Genomic DNA, 14285 nt, shown 5'->3' on the forward strand with positions numbered 1-14285 from the left:
CCTTCCTGCTTTCTGTCTTTATATAATTGGTGACACTGCAGCCCTCAGTGGTGTCATACAGTGTTAGTTTGTCTTTGCACTGCCTGGAGGTCTGACTTAGGAGAATGGCTACCATTCTCATTCCTGTTCAAGGGTCAGAATCTGAATCCTCTGTAAGGCTGAATAATATTCCAGCACATGGCTGTGCCATGTTGAATTTACACAGTCACCTATGGATCTTATATTTTGGCTTGTAAACACACACATATAAGACTCAAGTGACACCCAAGTGGAGAATTGCTGGAGTCCTCCATGGCTTTCTGAACCGTCTGAGAGACCATCCTGTCCACAGTGTATAGGGCACCATCTACTCATAGCTCACACAGCATGAGAAGATTAGGGAGGGTTAACCTGGCTTCTCTGTCTCCTACTTTCTGCCAGACTAGCCCTAGCATCTTTCTGTATTGCAGTGAATGTTTAGAACCCAGGAGGATTCCAGCTTCCTTGCTCAAATATAGCAAGTTCCTCCTTGCCTGCTTTGAGACTGAGTCTCATGCAGCCCAGGCTGGCTTTGATCTCACCATTAATTAAGATGGCCATGATCTCCTGGTTCTCATGCCTCAGACGTCTCTGAGTGCTGGGTGACAGGTATGCACCACTCTTAAGTCCTGCCACTGGGACAAGAGTGAGCAGAGCCAGCTCTGAAGCACACACTTTGCTGGTGTCAGTGATGACTGACTTATGTTTCCTGTCTTCCTTGCCCATGGCCCTTCTCCTTGGTGCATGCCATCCTTCCTCCCTGTGACTCATGGGGGACACCAAGCCTGAGGATGTCAGGAAGAAGTTTACTTACTTCACTGGGTTGGAGGCTGTTAGGTTCCTGCGTCAGTAGGTGAGATTCAAGCTAGAAGGTTTGTGGCATGAGAAACTGGAACAGAACTGGCATGGCAGGAACAATTGTCACCTGGCTCTGAGAAGAACAGGTGGGCAGAAACTCATCGTTGGGCAGGTAGTGAGCTCAAGTCCAGGCTGGGCATTGCTCAGCACATGTGAACAGGTGTGCTTACATGGACATGTGTTTCCCCCACATGGTCACCACTTATCCAGGCACGGTGAACACTCCAAGGAGCTTTTTATGTTTTAACATTGTGTGTGTTTGTGTGTCCATACATACATATACACATATACATTCGTACATATACACGAATACACGTACATGAAAACACATGCATATACATGACTATACACATTCATGCTCACACACATATATATACACACCTACATGCATACACACATACACCCACACATACACACACATACATACATATACACATACATGCATACACACATACACATATACATACACACATACACACACATACAATACATATACACACATACAAATACACCTATACACACATATAGACAGACATATACACACATATACATATACACGTATACACATACATGCATACACACATTCATATCCACACGTACATACAGACATATACATATATACTCACATACATGTAAGACATGAGTGGAAGCCAGAGGACAGCTTGGCCCTTGGTTCTCTCCCTTTTACCACGTGGGTCCTGGGGATTGAGTCAAGCTCATCAGACTTGACAGCAAGCCCCTTTAACTGTAGAGCCCTCTCATTGGCTGCCAGTTGCCTCTTTCCACAAATTCTATCCATGGTGGAATGTTTACAGTTGTTATTCTCATGATTCCTTCAGCAATAGCGCAGACATCATTTACACTGCATTAGGAGTTATAATTCATGTAGATGTCAGGAGAGCTGGAGGCGTGGATCAAGAAGAGAGCCCACTTTCAATGTCATTATGTGGTATTGCCTTAGGCCCTTTTATACACTCCCCTGGCTTTGTCTGAGCATATGTTTGAGGTCTCTCTATGACTGTGCAAAGAAGTAAGAGCTAGGGCTGGGCCACAAAATAGGAAAGTACTTGTTCATCCAAAAACAAAAACAAAAAACAAACAAACAAACAAACAAAAATAGCTCTAGGGTTAAATATTGGTGCTAGTACTGAACTACACAGCCAGAAGGTATTTTTCTAAGTAAATAACACAATATTGGGGATGACAATATGATCAAATATCCTACAACATGAGTTTGCATTGCTCCCTACATTATATAAATCAAATACTCTGACTACCATTTTGGTTGTTTCCAATCATGTCTGAGTGCATCATCACGGGAATCCCAAGGAAAATCAGAACTGGGTTCTTGAAGCTGTTGCACAGGGCCAGTATAGACCTAAATACCACAGAGGAAACCTTGATTCTTATCACAAGGGATCATTCACCATCCCTCTTGTCACATAACTTATGACAAGACGTCACCTTTCCTAAACTTAGCCTTTTTCCCGAGTGCTGCAGAAGGGAAGACCTGATGTCAAGGGGTCTGGATTCAAACCACAGGACACTGAATTCATGTAAATAGGTGTAGTTTATTAATGCACACACCAATACAGTTCAACCAGAGCAACAGCTCACAAATGTGTACTGGACATTGCTAGGCCCAGCTCATTGCAAAATCCACATGGGCTCATGCACAAGTGCTGGAAATGCTTCGGTCTATGGCCCTGACTCAGGCCATTTTACACATAATTGTTCCTATTTTCCTTGAATCTATTGGGTCCTATGTGAAGAATACACTTGGGGAACTTGTTAAGATTAACAAACCTCATAACATACAGAACATAACAGGGTATGTGACCAGCACCACACAGTTCAACGTCAGAGTTTTTTGTTCTTTGTTAGTGTTTTTCTTGGCATCCATGATGTGGAGGCGTATTACAGAACAATAGGAAAGAGCTGGCTGCTGTGTAACAAATTCGCTGCTATTAAGGTAGGTATGGGGGCAAAACCTCAGCAGTAGCCCTTAAGATGGGAAGGAGATGATGTGTTTGATAACTGAAAGGAGCTGCCTCAGCTGTGTTTCTCTGCCTGCTCAGTGCCCATTCACCATCACTCTGTCCCTGAAGAGGAACTCAAGGTCTGCCCCCTGCTGCCTGTGAGCCAGGAAGAGGCACAGAAAGGCAAGGCCACAGCACTGGTTTCCAATTACTCAGTAATGCTGGATTTCCTTTTTCTTTTTTTTTCTTTTTTCTTTTTTTTTTTTTTTGGTTCTTTTTTTTGGAGCTGGGGACCAAACCCAGGGCCTTGTGCTTCCTAGGCAAGTGCTCTACCACTGAGCTAAATCCCCAGCCCCTGGATTTCCAATAATGTACTTGTATACACAAATACAGTGTGGTAAGTTGCAATAGATACTAATCATTTCTCACATAGGGCAGCAGTTGATTGACTACAACTAATTATATTAAAAAAAAGAAACCTGGCTCTTGTAGAAATATACAAAGAAATATCTAGGATGGTGGGGGATGAATTCTGCCATGGACTGAACTCGTGGAAGTGGGGTTGGGAGAAAGATGCATGGTTAAATAGCCCACCAGGTTCACATTGTGTCAACTTGATTTAATCTAAGGACAAAGAAGTGGAGTATCTCTGATCGCTTTCTTCTAGTCCCTTTAAAGCATCACTGGGGTTTGAACTCAGAACTTCACACTTCTTAATGGGGCAACTACACTCAAGGAAGCTTAAGACTGTCATAGGCACAGTATTATGCTATATATACAGAGTAGATGATACTAAGATGTTCAGATGGTGATGTCCATTTGTATGCACTCTTAATGTGGACCTAAAAAAAGAGAGATCAAGGTCCTTAAAATAGAAATATCAGTTCCAGTTGTTTTCTACCATTCCAAAGTGAACGACTGGTAGGGAGAGAATGGTAAATAATCGAGAATTCGTAGATGATGCTTTGAATAAAGTGTGGATTTCTGTGCTCGTTTAAAACAGGGTCTCAAGTATCACATGTTGCCCTCTACCTGGCTGGCCAGGATCACTTTGAGCTCAGATAATCCTCCTTTCACTTTGTAATAAATAGGCTTATAAGAGTGGCCTCCAAGGACTGTGCAGACAGCATTAGCCTTTCACAGTTGAGGTGTGTAACCCACTACTATAGTTTTAGCCACGTTTTCCCATGTCTACCAGCTATTTCAGATTGTTGCTGTTATATGCCTGACAATCAAGGATGCAGAAAAATAACCTGATACAGAGTAAGGACATGGTGATCACATCCTTGCCTCTTCTGTATGTTCTGGATGAGGTTTGTTAAAATTCCAATATTGCAAAAAGCTTTATATAGGGCCCATCACATAAAGGGTCACTATGCACTGTTCTATCTAAAATGGCCTAATCAGAACTGACCACCAGATAACACTTCCTGCAATCCTCATATGAGAAGCTTGAGCTTTTTGTTTTGACTTTTTCTCTTCTCTTTCTTTCTTATTTTTTGCTATATAAGTTACTATATGAATTTGCCCCCAAAATTTGAACTACGGAAGTGATCTATCAGTGTTAATGTGTGCATTCTATAAAGTATTCATTATTTACTATGATAGGTGGTTTTGTGTTTGGTGGGGTGGCCATTTCCCAGTGTACAGGTGCTGGGACCTTGCTCTATCCACTTAATGGATAAGCACCATTTAGCCGTTTAGGTGCATCCCCGATAACTCTTGACTATTTTATTTTTCTGATAAAAGCACATGATGTATCTTACTCAGGCCTGTGAGCAGTGCTCCTTTGGCAACATTGGTACAGAGAAGAGAACCCCACAAGCAGCATGAGGTTCCCTTCACTCATGGTCCCAATACTGCACTTTCCTCTGCCAACTGGTCTCCACACTTTGCCTAGCACCATAAAGACTTCAACTCTTTCTCCTAATGAATATTCTGGCAATTGTCGATTGCTAAGCACATGACTTCATGAGTGTTCCCCTAACACACACCCATGTTGTAACCTACATGCAGACTATTTCTTGATGTGTTTTAAAGCACCTGTACAGAATGAGACAGGAGAACTTTTGACTGCATATTCAAACTGGTGTGAAATCTCAGGAAGGTTTAATGGCTAACATTGGTGAATGAGGACAATTTGAGTTAGGATGAGACATTTTTGGGGCAAGATATGGAAGGAAACATTCATTTAGAAGCATTGGAATTACTAAGTTTTTTTATAATCAAGCCTTGAGAAAAATTTGGCTTTGGAAGCAGGAGATGCTCAGTGGCTCTGCCCCAGGAAAGTCTCCTGGAAAGGGCACCTCTGCTTATGCTCAGTACAGGGAGAACATTAGCAGGGAGGCAAAGTCTGCTCCCCATGACATCAGCTGTCCCTTCTATGACATTCTATTGTCTCCTAGAGAGTTCTTGGCATCCTCTGTGATGTCACCAGTGTTGTAGTGACAACCAGTGCCCTAGTTTCTCTCAGTCTGAGTCTGGCGGTTACACCCTAAGACATGTTTTCCCGTCTTCGCAAGAGTTTTGGGAGGGGGAACATCGATTGTGGAGAGACTAGAGTGAAGGAGTCTGGCCTTTCGTCTCAAAGTAATGATGGACAAAGACAGCACTTCTGGGGAATGTGGAGTAAGTTCTGGGCAGTGTATTTTGAGCTTCCTTCAGGGGGGCTGCAGGCTTAAGCTGACCTTTCTAGCAATGGGCCACAACAACTGCAGCATCTGAAAAGGAATTGAATTTCCATGAATATCACAATTCCTGAAAGTCAGGATTTCAGAACTTTAGATTCCCCATCCCCACTGGGAGGATATGGTAAGGCCAATGCTATTATTCTGTGAACTTCTGGTCTTTACTTTTACAGTTCATTTGTTCTGTTACATTGATATAAAAACACCATCAGGAGTCATGGAGGGTCCACCTTTTCTGAGTTTAGACAGGGCAGCAATGTACTTCACTATCATTGCTTCTTTAAATACAGTGGATATCTGACAGTAGGAAAAGGGGGAGAATTGTGCTCCAGGCAATAACCTTATGTTCTTAGACCTTCTCTGATTTCTTCTAATTGCAGGGTCATCGTTAGCTTTATATATTAGAGGTTGTGTGTTACAAACATTTTTCTAAAATACCAAAACTCTTTGGAACATGTAGACCAAGATTCAGCCTGTAACCCATTGGCACTTCGGGGGTTTGGTATTTCAAATAGGGGAATTGATAAGTCTGTTGACCATGTCCTCCCTGGAAATGCGTTTTAAATCCAAAGATATTGGCCTAGAATATCAGGGTAGGACATCTGAGTGTCTCCAGTCACTCAAGTATTGTGGATGGTGAATTTATCATCTGAGTTCTGAAACCACAGGGGTGAGGGTCCTGAAACCAAGCTGTACCCTGTTCAGCTGATAATAATCCTGGAGAAGCCATCTCGGTGGTACATGTAGGCACGTGATGTCCGGCATAGGGAGCACCTGGCTGCTTACATTTCTTGGTCTCTATAGAGTAGTGGGAGAACTGAGATCCACTGAGGAGGCCTCTTAAGCATAGACCAATCGCCTAGCAGTGACACTGGGTTCCAGGCTTGTTCTCCTGTTTAGGCCTCACTGTGGTCTATGTACACTCTATGCATTCTCCCCATGCAGGTTCACTTGTGTCCTTCTACCTACAGAGGCTGGGAGAGAAACACCATCCCCTGGAACTGAGCTAAGCAAGAAGCAGGCCGAGAAGGAAAATAAGAGGTGGATTTAAGAGCTGCAGCTCATTACAGAGGAGCGAAACGACCTGAGAGATCGCCTGAGGTTTCTGACAGAGAGATCCATGAAGAACAGGTATGAATCGCTCCAAACGCTCTTGTTCCATTCCTGGGTGTTCAATGTCACCTTCATCTTATCCTTTTAAGGTTTTGGGTTCTAGAAAGCTGTGTCTCTGTAACGACCCTTTTTTAAACCTCACCTCCCATATAGAGGAGATTCAGAACCTGACCCTTCCTGAGGAGCAAGATGGAAAATGGACTCATCTGCTTCCATTTATTGAAAAGCAGGATTTGTGGTCTGAATGAAGAATTCGGGGATAAAGTCAGGGAGAGTGAGTGCCCAGTGTGTATTTGCAAAGCCCTTGACAGCTGGTGGCTTTGCAAGATTGTAATTGCAGTGAGTTTATGGTGAGTCTCTGTACGTGCTAGGCAGGGGACTGAGTGCTGGAAGATCCACACAGCAGCCTGAGGGGCCTGGTCCCAAACTGTTCATCTCAATGCTTGACTAGAAGGTCTCAGGCTCAGGCCTGTTTGTTCTTGTCTGTGTGTCTTGCCCTCTGAGACAGCAATGGTGCATGCAATTTCTCCTGGTTGTCACAGTGCTCTCTGTTTCCATATTTCTCTTTCTCTTTCTCTGACTCTGTTTACATTTCTCTTATTTGTGGCTGTGTCTCAGTCTGTGTATGTGCATGTGCACACATCCAAATGCATAGGTACAACATTTATATGTTTATATTTCCCTCCAAATTTGAGTCTAGGGGGTCTATGTCTTGGCCTGAGTATTTACCCATGCTACACTTTCATGGAGATGTGAGTGCTTTGTTCTGGGAGCCCCACTGTCAACAGCACAGTTCTTTGACTGTGTGGTCACATTTGTCTGTACAGTTGTATCCATTGGGCAGATTATTATTTTGTGGCCAGATGTGATCTCAACTCCATAATTATGTGTAATGTCTGTCTCTACACTATTAGTTATTCAGAATGAATAATTCCTGTTGTCAAAACAGGAAAAATCAAATCACATTTTCTGGGTGTGTAGGGGAGTGCCCGGAAGAGCTGTGGCTGAGGCTTTTGATAACATAACTGTCTTGACTCCAGGTCCAGTCCTCTCTATTGAACAAAGGGAGCCAGGAAACCCTCCATCTGGATGCTGAGCTTCCGGTGTCCTGGCCCCAGAATAACAAGTTTCTGAAGCTGAAGAAGATCCCAATATATAGAATTCAGAAGGTGTCCTTCCAGGGCTGGGGTAGTACAGGACCCACCCTGAGTTCATATATTCCTAAATGCTGATGTTCATTGTATTCTATCATTTGGGGCCAGGCCACACTTCAGGCCAAATCCATATTATGAAGACCTGGAGAGAATGGAGGAGGCGGTCATGTCAATTCTGCACAACTTAGAGATGGAGAACACTGAGATCCATGAGAACAGCCATAAGCTGAAAAAGGAGATGACCTTCTCTAGGTAAGTCCTGGTCAGAAAGGCTATCACTTGTGGAATGGCCATTTCTGATTTCTTTGTTCTGGATTGGACGGTCTTCAGCTATGACTCTATCTCTTGTGCTGTTTACACATCAGTGTGCCAGGGTCATTAGGACTCAGTTTTCAGTTCCACAAAAGACTGTTACTCATCCCAGGATTGTCTAGGCATCTTCAGAAGGCTCTAGATAGAACAGCACTGATTGAAGTCAGCAGAAGGTTATTAGGCTGAACGGGGCCTCTGGTGTCATACCAGGTTTTACAAAACTCAGTGTGTGGACCACATGGTTAGAATGACCTTCTCTTGGTTCTACTGACCTCCTTTGAGGGTGTTTGCCCACTACTAATTGATGTTGCCCCCGTGCATTGGGCTTTCATGGATAGTTGTAGATCCATGTTCTTTTTGAGAGATTTGGACCCTATTTGATGCTTGGGCCATCAAAAAAATTTCTTCTTCCCTGAATTGGCTGTTTCCTGTTTCTGCAGCAGCCTTATATGTATCAAGATGTATTCTACGTCTTCATGGGTATATGGGTTCTAGGGTTGTTAGTGGAACTTGGAAGTAGGAATGGGAGAAAGGGGCAGCAAGATCTTACTATGCAGAATGTATTTCCAGTAACCTGCTCAGCCGCTCCTGATGGAGAACACATGTATGAAGAACTTTGTCACATCTATGCAGGAGAGCAAGGTGGTACAGATTTATTGTGCACTGATAGAGAAATATTTGATTGAATTGAACAAGAACGATAAATATGAATAGGAGAAGACCAGAAACCGCCAGACCCCAGCAATATCTGGTAGGAATAAGCAGCTGTGTGAGCTTAACAATATCTGATACCATTTTCCAATTTCATACATCTTTGTTTTCCCCTACAATCTTTCTAATTTACACTCCCAACGAGCCAACCATGGCCTGTAATGGAATTGTTCATTGCTCTGTCTATGTACAAGTATTCTGGGAAGGTAACCACTTTGCAGAAACTGAACTATTGGCAAGTATATTTTCCTTTTTTTTTTTGAAGCTGCAGTCCACAAATGGTGACAGATGAATAACATATCATATTATGGCATGACTGTGTGATATGCTATGTAGAGTTTTGAACAAGGTCTTGGTCCTGTGACAAATGACATTTTGTGGTCATGTGACCTCCTAGGTAGGAAGCACCTTTGTGGGATAAGAACCAATTGCAAATGTTGAATTCATCCTTGTCATTGACTTTTATCTTGGTGACATATGGACATCTCCTTTCTTCCTGCAACCCAATGAGGTCTCTTCCCATTGCCCTGTTCTTGGTTTGCACTGGTATAAGTCTGGGTCCCAGATTGGCAGCCCACATCACTGTGAGGCTTGCTGGAGATTTTCCCTGCCCGCAGAGTTAACAACAATGATATTAGTTAAAAGGTCCAGGTCGACTGTCCAATAGAACTGCGGTGGTAGAAGGCAGCATTCTGACAGCTGGCTAGCATTTCCCCACCAAATCAGTGTCTGAAAAACTGCCTTCCTCTCCCAGGTCTCAGAAAGTGCAAGACTGCTGGAATTGGACACGGACCAGGAAGAGGACTCCTGAAGAATAAGTTGCTTCCTCAGGAGTCCCCTGCTGACAAACATCCTGACTATTAACAACATGTTTTGGATGAATATTCTTCCTCATAGTTAATTTGTCATTGCTTAGAGACCTTAAATTTATATATCACTAAGCCAGCCTGACTGATTGAGGTCTTACTCACTTTCTTCTTTAGAAATCACCACTTGAGAGACAACTTGGGGGACCGCCTTTCATTATGCTAGAGGAGAAAGAGCAATACATCTGTGCTTCTAAATGTTCGTTAAGAATATGATGTTTAGAAATATTTTGTTATGATTTTCATTGAAGTTTTCTATTTGTTGTTTCATAGTTATATGCTCTTGTTATTATTTTTCATTTTTAAAATACTTTTAAATATTTATATTAATTCATTTTAATCCTGTTTTGTTGTAAATTGTATTTCTTATCAATAAAAATTGATTTTAATCTCTTGACTCTTAAGACCATCATTCTTATTCAAGGGTTCTTTCTGCTCCTGTGGACTTAGAACTGACAGCTGGAGATGGATCTCTGCATGTTCCAGGGAGCCTTGGCTAAATAGTGAATTCAAAGCCAGCAAGGGGTACCCAGTGTGAAGTGTCTTCTGTGTGGATAATGTGGCTGTCTCTCAGATGCACACTTTACTATGTAATCACTGCCATACTTTACCCATACTGTCATGTGTTCTGCTCACCTTAACATATAACAGTCTGCAGCTCACATTCATTGTTGACCCTGTGCCCCACATATTGAGTAATATACACTCATTGCTGTACAGCTACAGAAAAATTGACAACATTCTCAAAGGAATACAGAAGTCATCCTAATGGAGAACCATGTGCTTCAGCTTTTCTTGCAATACAGCATCGATATTTACCCCAGAGATTATGACCTTCAATGTCATGCTGGGAAACAGGTTTTGACAGATGCTCTTGTCCTTGACCAGAAGTATGCTGTGTTTTTATTGATGTAGATTAGACTTAGTTTTATCATTTATGTCAATGGGTCTTTTTTTCTACAGTCTGTCTGTGGCCTGTCCTGGGTGAATTTCCCTCATAGTCCAAAGGAAGGAATCCCATTCCCCGTTGTATATTATTGTTAGGGACCACGTGGTTCCTCTGAGAGAACAGCCGATGCTCTAATCTGTGAGTCCTCACCACAGCTTCTTCAGGTGGCTTTTGTCTTTCCAGGGCATGTGCTATATTAGGTGGACAGGATCACCTCCAATTAAATAGAGAGATCTCAGGAGATGTGTGTTCACAGGAAACTTACTGAGCTGTGCCTGCTCAATGTGCTAGGTTGCCAGGCATCCCTACAGGGCTCTGGTGTTCCCACTGCTCATTGTGGGTCAGGATCATCCTCCAGCATCACTTAGTGTCCATATTAGAGCAGATCTTTCACCTATTATCAATGAGGACCATGTATATTATTCACATCTGATAAAATACAGAATAGAAACTAACTTGCTGTAGGCCAGCTTGGCATAATGAATTCTTTTGATTGTTAGCAAGAAACTTATCTTTATCTAAGCAGTTTAGGGAGGAACCTCAAGGGCATCCATAGTGAATGCAGCCTACAGCTGTGAACACAGGTTTCTTTTGGAGAGCAGGCCTGTGCAAGCCCAGAACCGAGGTGGGACAGTTCAAGCTACCCTTTTTCCATGACCAATCTTGGATCACATTAAGACAGTATTTCTTCCAGGTGATGGATTTCCAATTTATGGAATTGAACTAACTTACTGAGAGTGGAGGTGACTTAGAGAGTTAATGTACAGAAGGAATAATCCAGAATGTCCTCAAAAGCTTGCTGTCACCCCAGGGCTTTTAAAAGCTCAGCACCTAGAGAACTAATGTAGTCTTTGGTTATTCTCAAGCTTAGGTCTTCTACTCATTATAAGCTGACCATGACACAAAAAGAGTCATCTGTGTCACAATAGAAACTAGTTGTCACTAGATTAACACCACACTATCACATCACTACCGTGTTTGAGGTTCTCAGTTACTATCTAAGAACCTGGAGGTGGCCTGGGTCTTGCTACACATACCCATAATTTATGTCCACATTGTCAGCTGAGAGTCTTCATACAGCCTGCTCTGTAATTTTGTAGAAGATTAATAGTGTTCTAGTGAGCACAATGTGATTAGGAAATCGGGGGATCCCAGGAGCCTCTCTGACTTCTAGCCCTCCATGCACTGTCAGATGCAGCCAGAGGACAAGGGGCTGTCGGTTCCAGGACTCTCCACATCCCTGCTGGGGTGCCATGCCCAGCCTGGAGAGTGAGGGTCGGTCCTGCTGTCCCCAGTCCCTCATGCCCAGAGCCTATCCACTGGCTGGCTGGGCTTGGCTTTCCTGTGCCTGGCCTTCCTTTGCCCATCCCTGCCCTGCCTTGCCCTGCCCTGTTGACTCTCACTACTGAGGCCAAAGAATTTGAGATTTGGGCTCCCTGGCCCTGCACTTAGAGCCTCTGGGAAGCAAGGAGACCCAAAGGGACAGACCCCAGGCCTGGCCCTGGAGTCCTGCATCTCCCCCTACCCAGAGGTGTACTCCACAGTTCTCCACTCCAAGTTTAGTTTTCAGGACCCCAGCAGGTGGCGCTCTTTGCTGAGCCTCACATGTGAGCCTGGGATAGTGGTGGGATGTAAAGTGCTGGAAGTCTTTCAGAAAATTCAGTCTTTTCTCAAACTCTCTGACCATCCAGTGCCCTCCCTGGTTCACCCACCCCGTGGAAGGTGGGAATCCACTTTTCGATGTCCTGTGTGACTTTCCCTGCAGACTGGGCTCTCCTGCAGGAGATGCTTTCACATGCTTCTTTAAAAGCACCTGTTCCTCAGACTTAGATCAGCTGTGAAAACAGGCTTCTTCAAGTCAGTGTGCGAGCTCCCCCTCCCAGCTCAGAGCTGCAACACCATAGGATCCTCCAGCCCCAGTGCTGGGTGAGTCCCCCAAAGGACTTAGAGCAAAGTGCCCCTTCTGAGAAGTGACTCAGAACAGAAGGTTCAGAAGTGACAGTCAACCCCCAAGTGCTTCTTCCAGGAGAAAGCAACCAGCTGTCCCTTTGAAACAGTGTAGGCTCCCACATGACCCAGTTCTGTGATTGGAGGAGATTTTCTGGTACTTTGTTGCCCAGTCACAGTGGGGATACATTCTTGATCCATGCTCATTCCTACAAGAAAAGGTCCTCCTCCCCACCCAGGCCTTGAGTTGAACCCAGGTACTTAAAGATCAACGGACCAGAGAGAACAGAATGCAGTCCAGGGGAGAGGAGAGGCCAGAATGATCTTAAAGCAGAGAAAAGCCCCATATCGGCCATCTAACATCTTTAGGGTTTGTGCATATTGTGTACTTCAGAACCTTAAGGTCACATTTTCTGATAACACTGTTAGGAGAAGCAGAAGTCTACTGTGGGTGGGATTGTCCCAGGCAGGGAGGGGATCCGACTCTGCAGGCCTGGCCACCCTCTGTGTTCTCCTGAAAATAACTGTTGGTCAGCTGTAAATCTGAAGTCAGAATTGTTTTTTGTCAACTCAAACGGATGACATTTCAAGTCTCACACACTATGTGACTTTACACACAGGGGACTTGAACTTACTTCTAGAGAAGTGACTATGGGCCGTCAGAGGGAAACCATTCTTGACTTTAGCATTCTGTCTGTATAACAGTCTACAGGGACTGGCTTCCTGGACAGACATGTTCAAGCAGACTCACATTGTTATGGGGAAAACCTGAGGCAAGAAATGTCCTGGGGACAGTGATTTCAGATTGTGCCTTTAGCCAGGAATCTCTGTTGTCCTTAAGGCCTGCTAAAACATGTAACTAGTTCAGGGCATCTCTGCTCTGACAACTGTTCCGGGTTCTCCTGAGAAGAAGGCCTTACTTTAAAAGTATTTCACAGAGCAATGTTTCTCAACCTGTGTGTCTCGATCCCTTCCCAGGCCCTTATTTTATGATACTTTGCCTATCAGATATGTTGCATATTATGACTTACAAGAACAGCAATATTAGTTACAAAGGCGCAATGAAATAATTTTATGGTGGGGGTCACCACAGCATGAAGATCTGTATTAAAGGGTTGCATCATTAGGAGGGATTTGAACCACTGCCATAGAAGCTGACACATGGGAACAGACTCCTCAGATGAGTAGAGACCCATGCAAGGGATACTGTGTCACACCCTAGAACCCAGAGGCAGAATCTACCCCAGGAGTCTGTGGGTCACCTTGTCTTAAATTCTCCCAGGGTCAAGAATAGCATTGATCATCTCAGCAGAGTCAGCTTGCACAGCCACATCAGGCCCATGGCTTCCCTTTACAGAGAAGGATGTGGGTCTGAGTGACAGACAGTGAGACTGAGGGGACCCTGACACTCATTTGCTTTGAGCTGTGGTTTCTTCACCTGTAAAATGGACGTGTTTCTGCTGAATTGGGTTGTTGTGGAGATTAACAGAACATACAACCTGCTCAGTGTCTGCCTGGCATGGACACATGCTGGTTAAATGGAAGTTGTCCATGGTGATGCATTTAAAAGAAGAATCTCTAGCCCCATAGTGTTAGATGCCAGGTTGTGGGGAGCAGGTGTGGCGGCAATCCCAAGATGGCGCCCGGGACTGCTGCCAAGTCTTATGACTAGCACCTGAGTTCCTCATACA

The 14285-nt window shown here is 43.9% G+C and overlaps 1 protein-coding gene across 1 annotated transcript in view; it reads right to left on the reverse strand.

Annotated features, from left to right (window-relative positions):
• LOC147999310 (uncharacterized) overlaps nucleotides 1–14285 on the reverse strand; it is a 166513-nt gene that overhangs the window by 119739 nt on the left and 32489 nt on the right. The window lies entirely within an intron of this gene.

This window comes from Rattus norvegicus, chromosome 19, assembly GCF_021556685.1.
Source record: "Rattus norvegicus strain SHRSP/BbbUtx chromosome 19, alternate assembly SHRSP_T2T, whole genome shotgun sequence".
NCBI classification, from domain to species: Eukaryota; Metazoa; Chordata; class Mammalia; order Rodentia; family Muridae; genus Rattus; species Rattus norvegicus.